Source organism: Elephantulus edwardii, unplaced genomic scaffold (genome assembly GCF_000299155.1).
Source record: "Elephantulus edwardii isolate Elephantulus edwardi_28Jun2011 unplaced genomic scaffold, EleEdw1.0 scaffold00119, whole genome shotgun sequence".
Taxonomy (NCBI): Eukaryota; Metazoa; Chordata; class Mammalia; order Macroscelidea; family Macroscelididae; genus Elephantulus; species Elephantulus edwardii.
In genome coordinates this window covers 1,734,517-1,746,619 of record NW_006399869.1, presented here as the reverse complement: position 1 = coordinate 1,746,619, position 12,103 = coordinate 1,734,517, and the positions used below count along the sequence as shown (strand labels likewise).

Sequence of the window (12,103 nt, the reverse complement as noted above, 5' to 3'; positions counted from 1 at the left end):
GTACTCCCTTCCCAATCTTGAACCATGTAGTGTTCCCTTGCTTTGTTCTGACAACTGCCAAAAAATATCCCATATTTTTCCCTTCAAGTAAATAAAAAGACAGTTCCCAGAGTAAGATATGTTCTCACAATTTTTTGAAGTAACGCAATGAGCAGAGACTTTGTCATTTCAAAAGGTTGACCACAATCATACAGGATTCCAAGAGAAACATCTTTGTCAACTTATTTCTGGAATGTGCAGTTACTATTAAAATGCCAGGCTAGCATACCTGCCATTCATGATTTAAGCGCTACCATGTCCCCAAAAAGGAGATTCAACAGAGTGTGGAATTTATCTAACAATATCACTGATAGCACTCACAAGTAAAATCTTGCTGAAGATTCTCCAAAACAGACTGGAACAATACATTGACAGAGAACTACCTGAAATAAAAGCTGGGTTTAGAAGATGCCATGACACTTGGGACATCATAGCCAATGTTAGATAGATCCTGCCTGAGAGTAGAGAGGATCAGAAGAATGTCTATCTGTGTTTCATTGATTATACTAAGACATTTGACTGCATTGATCACAATAAACTGTGGCTAACCTTGAGAAAAATGGGAATCCCAGAACACTTGATTGTTCTCATGAGAAACCTATATTTGGACCAGGAAGCAGTCATCACAACAGAGCAAGAAAACACTGCAGGTTTCAAAATCAAGAAAGGAATGTGTAAGGGATGCATCCTGTCTCCATACCTTTTCAATTTATATATAGAAAAGGGAGGCTGGACTTTATGATGAAGAATGTGGCATCAGGTTTGGAGCAAGACTCATCAACAACCTGAGTTATACAGATGACACAACCTGACTAAGGAGGATCTGAAGGATTTGCTGAAGAACGTCAAGGACTACAGTCTCTAGTATGAATTTCATCTCACCATAAAAAAACAAAACAAAACAAAGATTCTCAACACTGAGACAATTGGCACCATCATGATAGATGGAGAAGAGATAGGGATTGTTAACAATTTTAGCTTGCTTTGTTCCACAATCAATACTCTTGCAGTGAGAAATTCAAAAGACAAATTGTATTGAGGAAATTCTTCTATCAGGAATCTCTCCAGAGTGCTAAGGAACAAGGATGACAGTTTGGAGACTAAGATGTACCTGATTCAGGTCATGCTGATCATAATTATTTTTGATGCAGCAGAAAGCTGAATAATGAACAAGGATGATGGAAGAATTGACACCATTGAGTTGTGACACTGGAGAAGAGTGTTGGGCATACCATGGACTGGCAAGAGAACAAATAGGTCTGTCCTAGAGAGGATGAAGCCAAGATGCTCCTTGGGTTTAATGATTTTAAAGCTTTGTCTTACATACCTTGGGAATGTTGGTTAAAGGGACTAGTCCTTGAAGAAGACATCATGCTTGGAAGGGTGAAGGGATGAGAAAGGAGAGGAAAACCCTGGCTAGATGGATTGACACAGTAACTTAAGTAACAGGGACAAGTGTGTCAGAGACAGTGAGATTAGCTCAGGAAAGGATAGGGCACTGAACTATTATGCATAGGGTTGCTGTGAGTTGCAAACAACGGAAGGGCACATAACTATCAGAAGAAGATTAGGGGCTGTCAGGGCCCAGCATGTGGGATGACATTTAAATGAACTAGGAAAATGGTATGAGCCCAAACCAAGAAAGCAAGTTGACAGTAATAAAATTGAATATCTGGGTCAAGGGAACTTCACTCAGCATCTGGAAATTACAGCTAATACCTGGAATCTAGAGCATGGCCAGATGCCAAAATGGTATCAGAGAAGAGGATATTATATACATCTTGATAGCTAATATAAATTGTTACATTGGATTTGGGTACATGTTATTCTTTCTCTCCAATTCTTGTTATCTGATATCTATCATATCTCTGCTTTCATGTTTGCTATTGAACTTAGGAAATGGAGAACTTGTATTCTAGAAGTCACAGATTCACAGACAAAATGGAACTTTGCCCCAGGATGGAAGGCACCTCATGCTTCATCCGTATTTGATTTAGATATAGTTGGTATGATATTTTGGACATGCAGTTATTTACAATATGATGGGATAGGGTGACTATGTTTTACATATGACAAGGGTATGAATTTTGGGAGGTGTAGAAAAAGGCTGGAAACATCTACAGATCTGTCAGTTTTTCAAATCTTGATGGCTTGTGTGTTTCTGAAAAGCTGGGAGCTTTTCCATCGATATTCAAATACCAAAAGATGATCCATGGTAGGCAGGTTTCAGTGAGCTTCCGGAATAAGGTACATAAAGAAGCAGAATTGGCCATCGATTTCTGAAGCAACTGACAAGTGAAAATCTGATGAAAAGCAACAGAACATTGTGTGATATACTTCTAGAAGATTAAAGGTTTCAGAGATACTAAAAATATGATTAGGGAAGTGTTGTTGATGCAAAGAAGCCTACTTGAAGATATATACAAAGTGAAGATTTCCATTTATAGAGTGAAATTGTTAACATGCCATAACTCAAAAAGTGGAAAAAATAAAATAAGGCCAAAATATAGCCTAGAGTACACACTACCTAAATATAAAAGCTATCTCAAGAATAGATTTGGTGAGGAGAACCTCATTACCAACAATAAAGAAGAGCCAGCGGGAAAGTGTTTTTTGGACCCAGGTTCCTAGGCTGCGAAACTCATAAAACTAGCAGACACACACAGAGAAAGCCTTCCTCTAGCGCCAGAACTCTGAATTTGGACTTCTAAGCCTCTTAAATTATAAGAAAATAAATTTTACGAGAGAGAGAGATAAAGAAAAAGAAAATATATTTTGAATCAATTTGGTGCATTTAACAAGGCAGTCTTTAAAAAGAAAATACAAAAAGAGAAAAGACAACCAAAAAATGCCAGAAGAGACTGAAACGTATTCTAGAATATAGTTGTTGTTATGTGCCATCAAGTCGCCTGTAACTCATAGTGACCCTATTTATGTACAATAGTTCTGAACCCTGATCTATCCCGAGCCTACTTCATTATCTCTGACACACTGACCCCATCACCCCACTCACTGAGTCAATCCATCTCATAGAGGGCCTTCCTCCCCTCTTTTACTGTCCTTCTTCCTCCCAAGAATGATATCTCTCTCCAAGGACTACATCCTCCTTACAACATGCCCAAAGTACGTCAGATGTAGCTTCAGAATTCTTACCTCCAATGGGTAGCCTGGTTTCACCCTCTCCAGGATGAACCTGTTTGTTCTCCTTATAGTCCATAGTATATTTAATACTCTTCTCCACCACCACAACTCAAAGGTATCAATTCTCCCATCACCCCTAGTCATTAGAGAAGCTAAAAGTAAAAGCAAGAAACAGAGAAAGGTGAACAGATTTCATATGGTAGCTTGAGAAGACTAAACAAAGTATTAAAATAAAATTTGCAAAGATAGAAAACCAAAAGGGAAAATATAATAGTCAGTAGCAAATCTGAAAGAATCGGAGAAAAAGTCAAGCCTCAAGTTGAAATCATAACTGTTTAGACAAAATACTGAATGGCACAGGAAGCATCACAAGAAGATAGAAGAAATATGGCTGTTGTACCAACAACTGGCTAATACTCAATTATATCAGAAGGCCTAATAAAAGCAAGAATCAATGGAAATAAAGAAAGAAATGCAAGATGCACTGAAGGAACTGGATAAAACCAAGACTTCAATAATTAAAAATATGCCAGCATAGATGTTCAACAAAATGCAGTGTTAGACATGCTAACTTGTTATGCCAAGAAATTTATAACACAGCTACCTGGGTAACTCCCAAGATCTATCAAATTTGTGTCCTTTACAAAGAGCACTAAGAAAACAAAATGTTGAAATTATAGAACAGTATTTTTAATATCACATGAAGGTAAAAATCTTAATAAAGATACCAAAAAAGACAGTACAACAACAAAGAACTCCCAGAATTTCACGCTGGATAAAAAAAAAATAAAAAAGAGGACATGGAACAAGATATATCACTGCTGATATCAGATGGATACTTATTTAAAAACATTGAGTAAGATGTGAATCAGGGACGTCTTTTCACCATAATGTTATCAATACGTACACTGAACAAATAATTTGAGAAGTTGGATTATACACAGAGGAAACTACCTGGCTTGCAGAAAAAGACATAGACTTAAAGCACTTACTGATAAAGGTCAAAGACTGTAGTCTACCGTGTAGATTGCCTCTGAAAACCTGCTGGAGGATCAACTATGAGACGGTTCCACCTTGACAACAAGCAACAACAAAGTGCACACCTGCCCTAAGACATGGTACATATAATGACTATATGCATATAAAAGTTATACAGTGAAGAGGAAATACCAGAGAAGAATAGCTGCCTTTAAATTGTGGTGTTGAGGAAGATATTAAGTATAACAAAGACTGCCAAAAGGAAAAAAAAAATATATCTACCTTGGATGAAGCAAAGCGATAATGCTTCTTAGAGTTTGTCTTGCCCCTGCTTCTTAATAGCAGGGGATCTACTCTGGAGAAAGCATGGTAAAGCAGTTCTGCAAAGAATAAGAACCTAAATAAACTGTACTGACACAGTGATTGGAATGATGGGCTTGAATATAGCTGGAATGGTTAGGATGGTGAGAGATAAAGCAGGGTTCAGGTCTGCTGTTCATAGGGTTGTTATAGGCTTGTTAGGTGTCATGGAGAAGGCTCTAATTCATAGTGAGCCTAAGAAAAGCAGATCAAAACCTTTCCCTATTCTGTGCCATCTTCATCATCTTTGATATATTAAAGCCCATTGTTATAATCACTGTGTCAACCTGAGGGTCTTCTCACCTTCATTTACTTTCCCAAGTACACTCTTTGTTCCAAGAATTAGCCTCTTCTAACAACACGCTGAAAGTATGTGAGATAAAATTTCACCATCCTTGCTTCCAAGTAGGGCTCTGGTTTCACTTTCTCCAAGACATATTTTTTGTTGTTGTTGTTTTTCTTGTAGTAGTCCATGAGATATTCAGTATTCTTTTCTAACATTATAAGTTAAGGGTATACATTTTTCTCCCATCTTTATTCCTTATACTTGTTAATGTTGTTATAAATCATCAAGTCAGAACTGATTTATAGCTGGCCCTCCAGCAGAATTTCACAGCAGTAACTCCAGAAGGATAATTGACGCCTTTGAGCTGTGGTGCTGGAGAAGAGTATTGAATGTACCATGGACTGCCAAGAAAACAAACAGATTCATCCTGGAGAGGGTTAAACCAGGCTACTCCTTGGAGGCAAGGATTCTGGGGCTTCGTCTGACATACTTTGGACATGTTGCCAGGAGGGACGGGTCCTTGGAGAGGGACATCATGCTGGGGAGGGTTGGAGGGACAGCGCAGGAGGGAAAGACCCTCTATGAGATGGATTGATTTGGTGACTGGGGAAATCGGGATGGGTGTGTCAGAGGCGGTGCGGTTGGCGCAGGATAGAGCAGGGTTTAGGGCTGTTGTGCATAGGGTCGCTATGAGTTGAAAACGACTCGACGGCACATAACAACAGCAAATATATATAAAATATAATGCTAGGAAATCTTTAGATTAGAAGGGCAGCTTGCATACATTTGTTCTCCCCTAAAAAAATTAAAATAAAAATCCCCCAAACACAAAACCAAACCAAAACACCACAAAACAAAACTCCAACGAGACAGGCTATAAATCGCAGGAGAACTTTCAAGTTGGTAGTAGAGGAGAAAAATACAGATTCTCTAGCTCACCAAGCACTTTCCTCTACCTGGGACTATTATGCTATCTCTTTCATATCTATAAACTAAGGGGAGCTCTGGAGGCCTAGTAGTAAGGAATTATGCTGCCACTCCCAAAAGCATATGGTTTGAATCCACCAGCTGCTCCAACGGAGAAGGAAGGGGAACTTCCTGCTATGTGATTTAAAGCCTCTGAACTCTGTTGGGTGGTCAGCTCAGAGTCAGTTTCCCACTCGATGGTACATAACAAGCAGAAAAGAGAGAAAAAGACAATTTCAGCTCTTCCTCAAACAGATTGCTTCAAGCAGAGTTACAAATAACACTCTAGATCTTTAGGGAAGTTCAAAGCCACATGACAAATTAATTTAAAAATTGAGGTAGGAGCTTTAAAACAAGGAACAGTATATAACAATCCTTCACTAAATTCATAGCAGTAGATTCAATAAACATTCAATCCAAATCACTTTATGGGAATAAGCACAAAAATTGTTCTTAACCATCACCAACTACGCATTGTTGTTGTTATTGTTGTCATGTGCCATTGAGTCGACTACAACTCACAACAGCCTCATGCACAACAGCTCTGAATGCTGCTCTATCATGAGGCAATCTCACTGCCTCTAGCACACCTACCTTTATTACCCTAGTTATTGTGGCAATCTATCTCATCAAGGGTCTTCCTCCCCTGCATAGTCCCTCGACCCTTCCTGGTATGACATCCTTCTTGAAATACTCGTCCCTTCTGGTGAGAAAAGCATGTGAGACAGTCTCAAATTCCTTGCCTCCAAGGAGCAGCTTTCTTTCACCCTGTCCAGGGCAGACCTCTTAGTTCTCTTGGTAATCCATAGTATGTTCAGTACTCTTTTCCAGCATCACAACTCAAAGGCATCAATTCTTCTGTCATCCTTGGTCATTTTCCAATGCTCTGATGCTTAGCAAGAAATTACAAAGATGCACCTAAATGTTTTACTTAATATTTATTTAACTTTTAAATAAATAGTACTTAAATATTCAAAATGTATCCTATATTGTTTAATATTTATCCTTCTCCATTTCCTACATGGGTATTTATCCTTTTCAGTCAAAGAAAAAATGTTCTGGGTAATTCTTCCTTCGCAATCATTACCAACATTTTATTTATTTGTTACTATTAGAACAGTAACTAAGGTGTTGGTAGATGCTTTCCTTCAAAATTCCTTAAATACTTTCCAAGTAATAAAATGTTTTAAACTCAAAGCCTTTTTTTTCTCCTCCCCCCACCCCCAATTAGTTCACGTCATGGTAAGAAGATATCAGGGCCCATTACCATCTCTTCTTTATCTTCTGGTTTATTCTGTACATTTTCTCTGTGAAGTTCAGTGTTTGACAAGAGTTCTACTAATAGAGTTCAGACCAAATCCATTACCTACTCTTTCTTTTCTAAGGTGGATTAAAACACAAACATGAGCTGAAAATCGGACATCTAAATTATAAGCAAGATTTTCTGGATTGAACACTCGCAGATTCTGCCAACTTTTTATCACTTTCTTCTCGCTCTCGGACTCTGATTTTGTTCCAGGTACTTTGCACCCCTCCAAGCTGCTCTTGTGTTCCAGGGAAACAACATCTCTGCAATGGTACATGTTGCTCAGGGATAAACTAATTAGAATTAGTTTGTTTAGTGACTGGTTCAAAGATAGTAACAAAGTGCAATAAGGATAACAAGAAGTTTTTAAATCAAACTTTTTGGAAGGGGTACATATATCACACTATTGTAGATTCGATAGTTATAAAGGGGCTTCAGGCCTTTTGTTCATAATTGAAGACTGAGCTAGCCAAAAGAGATCCTGGCAATTGTTTTGGAACAAACTGAGGAGAGATTTCTAGAAGTGGGAGTTGTTACAACTGAAAGTTGTTACATTATCACAGTAAAGTGCCTTTATTATTGTGAGAACATTCTGCTTGATTATTGCTATTCTTAGGTGCCATGGAGTTAGGCATAAATCATAACAACCTTATGAACAGCAGATCTGAGCTGTGTCATATTCTGTGTCATCCTCATCATTTCTGACATACTCCAGTCCATTGTCAAATGGTACAATCACTGTGGCAAAAAGAGGGAAAGGTCCTCGGCCAGGTGGATTGACAGTTACTTCATTGTTACACAAGTGCTTCTTAACAATAAATTCGCTTCAAGTTGTAGTGCTGGAGATAAGTCTGGAACATGGACTTCCAAGAAAACAAATAGGTCTATCTTGGAGAGCCGTAGAGTCTAGGATTTTAAAGCTCTGTCCCACATGTGGCCAGGAGCGATCAGTCCTTGAAGAAGGACATCATGCTCGGAAGAGTGGAGGACTGGCGCAGGAGAGGAAGACCCTGGATGAGAAGGATTGATACAGTAACAGGGACAATGGAGATTGTTATGTCAGAACCAGTAAGACTGGCTCAGGAAAGGGCAGGATCCAGAGCTGCTGTACGTAGGGTCGCTAAGGGTCACAGGAGACATGATGGCACATAACAACGACATATTTATTTAGCAATTAAACAATGTCCAAACTCATGTTTATTAAATTTTTTAATATTATAATGCTAATTTTTCATATTTATTAAAATGTTGTTTCTGGTGGCAGTTCATTTTAAACCAACAACAAACCCATATGACAGTAAAGACCCGGAATTTTTTAAGGTAAAGTGTTGACAAGCAAGTTTTTTTCAAAAAAAGCATGCACGCACACACACACACAAAAACAATATAATGCCTAAGTTCCATTACAGAAAATAAAAGACATAATTAGTGCTTTAATAACATAAAAGAGAGAAATTCTGTACATTGACTGGAATCGGAAGAGGATGGAAAAAAATTCACCAAAAATACACTTAGAAGAGGCTTAGTCAAAGTTGCCTAGTAAGGAAATAGGGTACAGATAGAACACTTGTGTTTGGTAACAGAGACTTCAATTTTGTGTAAGATTAATTCAGTTACTAGAAATTTCTGTGCATTAACAACCCACATTCTTTAATAAGAATATGAAACTCTGGATTGAAATATTTGCTACTAATGTCATTTATTGACTTGATCTTTTCTTTTTTTAAAGGGGTATGTGAACAGAAACACATTTATAACAAAAAAACAAAACAAAACGAAACCCAGGTTCACATTGTATTGAGCTACAATATGGCAGCCGATTTAAAAAAAAAATATTTTTACACAGTTTAAGAGATCTAATAGAACAGGTTCTGGTGGCCACAGACAGGCGCGGGTGGAAAGCATTAGTAGCGGCTAGCAGCGGGTGAAGCAGGCTTCGTTTGGTCTGTTCCCTCGGGCCTGGCATCCAAATCCTTCCTGCATCCCGCCACGCAGCATCACGTGGCCCCAGGAGCTCCACTGGGGGCAAAGCTTCCCCGGCCCGACATCCCGACCGGGCTTATCATGTGGCCTGGCCCAGACTGGCCAGACATGCTTCTTTCTCCACCTTACCATCTCTTGTGGTCCCTGTCCATTATACCTCCCTCGGCACCACCTGGCCATGCACGGTCATCATCCAGTCTTCGGCCATGGTCCCCCCAGTTACGTCTGGGTCGTGGAGGCCCCCTGCCTTCACTCATCCTCTTGTCAGAGCTGTAGCCGCCCCATCCATCTCGGGAGTCTCGGCCTTGGCGCTCTGATCCTCCGTGGTGATCGGGGTAATGCTGTCCATCTCTGTCTCCCATCATCGATCTGGAACCTTCTCTCCTGTCTACCGAGCGTTTGGAGTAGCGGCCCCGGTCACGGTAGTCAAAGTCATGGGAGTGGTCTGAGTGGCTGAAGTCAGAATGGTAGCGGTCATCCAGAACAGCCCGCTTGGCTTCTGGCCAGTAGGCATCATCTCGTTGGCCATCAAGGTCGTAGGGTCTCCGCAGGGAGGGCCGCTGCTCCTCATAGTGCAGCTCCTGCTGGTGCCGCAGCTCCCAGTGGATGCGCTCCTGCTCCTTGCGGCGCTCATGCTCCACGTGCATGCGTTCCCGCTCCAGCCGCTCCCGCTCCCTGCGCTCCTGCTTCAGCTGCTGCCGCTGGAAGGCCAGCTTCTTGCGGGTGATCTCCAGCCGCTCCTGCTCCTTGCGCTCCCACTGGGCCTGCATGCGGTGCTCCCAGTCGCTGCGCTCACGCACTCGGCAGGACTCTGAGTCCCTGGACTTCCGAGGTTCTTTGACTTTATCAAAAGATACAACAGACCGTTTCTCTCTGCTGCCTGTTTTGCGATCCCGGCTCTTGGATGCTCTTTCTTTAGATCCAGACGTCTTGACACTGATGACAGGCACGCCCTTGGACCTATCCATGGCAACGGTTTGCTCGGTGCCCTGACTCCCTGACTTTGTGGATTGAGAGCGTTCTGAGGGGCCGGATTTCTGCTCCTCTGAATCTTTACCCTTTTCGCCACTTCCGTCTTCACCCTTTTTAGCATCGTCTTTGTTGTCAGCTTTCTCATCCCTTTTGAGGTTTGCAGATCTGTCACTGGTGCTCGACTTGTCTTTTTTCCCTTCGCCCTCTCTCTTGTCAGAGGTGTTCTTGCCAATAGGTTCATTTTTGGCCTTCTCCACCGAGATCATCTTGTCATGGAGCTCTGTTTTATGGAGGTGGCTGATGCACTTCGTGGCCTCCTCTGCAGTGGACATGGTAACAAAGCCGTAAAAGCGAGCTCCAGGACTCCGAGCATTTGTCACAACCTTGGCTCCCACCACCTTTCCATATTTGCTGAAAAGATTCTTCAAATCTATAGCTCTGATGGTAGAAGACAGTCCACTGACCCAGAAACTTCTACCACAACTGCTGCGACCCTTTCCATCTTTGGAAAGTCGTTTTGTATCTGAGTCATCTTCTCCAGAACTCATTTTCTGATCAGCGCCCTCACTGGCTGAGGACTCTTTAGGAGCTGGAGGTACTTCATTACAAGCTTCAAAATCAAACTTCTTCACATCTTCTTTGCTATCTCTGGGCTCAGGGCTTGAGGCTTCCTGTGGCGCCTCCATGGTCACCTCCTCCCTGGAGGCGTCCGTGTCTTCTGGGCCTTTACTTCTCTGTTCAACTGGCTTCTCTAGCCCCGCGGGCTCAGAGTCTGCGCTCTCGCCATTGCCTGTCGGCTCAGCGGGCTCCCTTTTCACTACTGCTAACAGGGTGTCTGCCTTGCTCCACTGAGCATGTGTTGACTTGCTGGCCAAATCTAAATCGCCCTCTTCCTGCTCCTCGTCCGTGTGGGCACTGTCAAAAAGGTCCTCTTCCTCTGCAAGCTTGCTGTCTGGCCCCACGCTCTTTGTATCCTTTGCCAATGGCTGCTCCAGCTCGGAACCTTCTTCTTTAACTGGCTCAGATTTACAAGTTTTCCCCAAAATGTCGAGTATTTTCTCATTTTCTGGCACCAGGGATGGCTCTTCAATTTCCTGTAATATAGTGAAATCAGATGATTAAGTATCTAAATTATTTATAGTGTCTTTGTCCTCCATCCCAGCATGCTCTTGGAGCGTCTCTGGAAGCTCCTTCATCTCCCCCTCCACCAGCTCTCTGCTGTCAGATAAGGACTCCTGCAGATTGTCAGTGTCCTTGTCCTCAACACAATCTGCAATGCTCCCATTATCTACCTCTGCTTCATCCAAAACACTGATATCCATCATGTCGATGTCCTGCAGGTGCTCCATCAAAACGCTCTTGTTGCCGCTAGAATCTAGATTACGTTTCTTCAGCTCCGCGCACAGGTCGATCACCCACAGATCGCTCAGGAGGCCTGTCCCAGTCTCCGACGAGGCGGAACTCAGAGCCGCTGCGCCCGCTGCACCCGAATCACCTAGGCCTGACAGAGTCTCTGCCTTTCCAGAGACTCAGGCTCCGCCGCCTACTTCACACAGAACCAGCCTGTCGCACCTTGGCTATTAGCACAAAATGACGCCGCTAGAGATGGAACCGCTCCAGCCGCCCAGCGCGCCTTGCTTCTGCGCAGGCACAGGTGGTGTGGGGCTGACCCAGTGGGTCGCCTCTGCAAATGAGCAATGCGCGCAACAGTGGGCGGGCCGTGTGCTCAAGCGAGTAATAGCCAATGGCTGGGCGCCTCCCGCAGCGCACAGGCGTGTTCTTTTATTTTTAAACTATTACGTTCAACACCCTTGAGATAGGACATGAGCCAGCCTGAGGCAAAAGAGATTTTACTGTTTACTATACAGAGTGACACAGAAGAATTTCATGAAACAACATATGATGAAAGAAGTTCAGGCTGCTTTGAAGGAAGTGGCAAAAAATAAGGCCCCAGGAGTAGATGGTATACGAGTTGACATATTTCAGCTAACAGATGCTGCTCTGGACGTGCTCATCAAGTTGTGCCAAGAAATCTGGAGAGCAACCACTTGGCCAACTGACTGGAAGAGATC

At 42.2% G+C, this 12,103-nt stretch overlaps 1 pseudogene; it reads right to left on the bottom strand.

Moving 5' to 3' along the window:
• Positions 1 to 8,990: 8,990 nt before the first annotated feature.
• LOC102877560 overlaps positions 8,991 to 12,103 on the bottom strand; it is a 163,120-nt pseudogene continuing 160,007 nt past the window's right edge.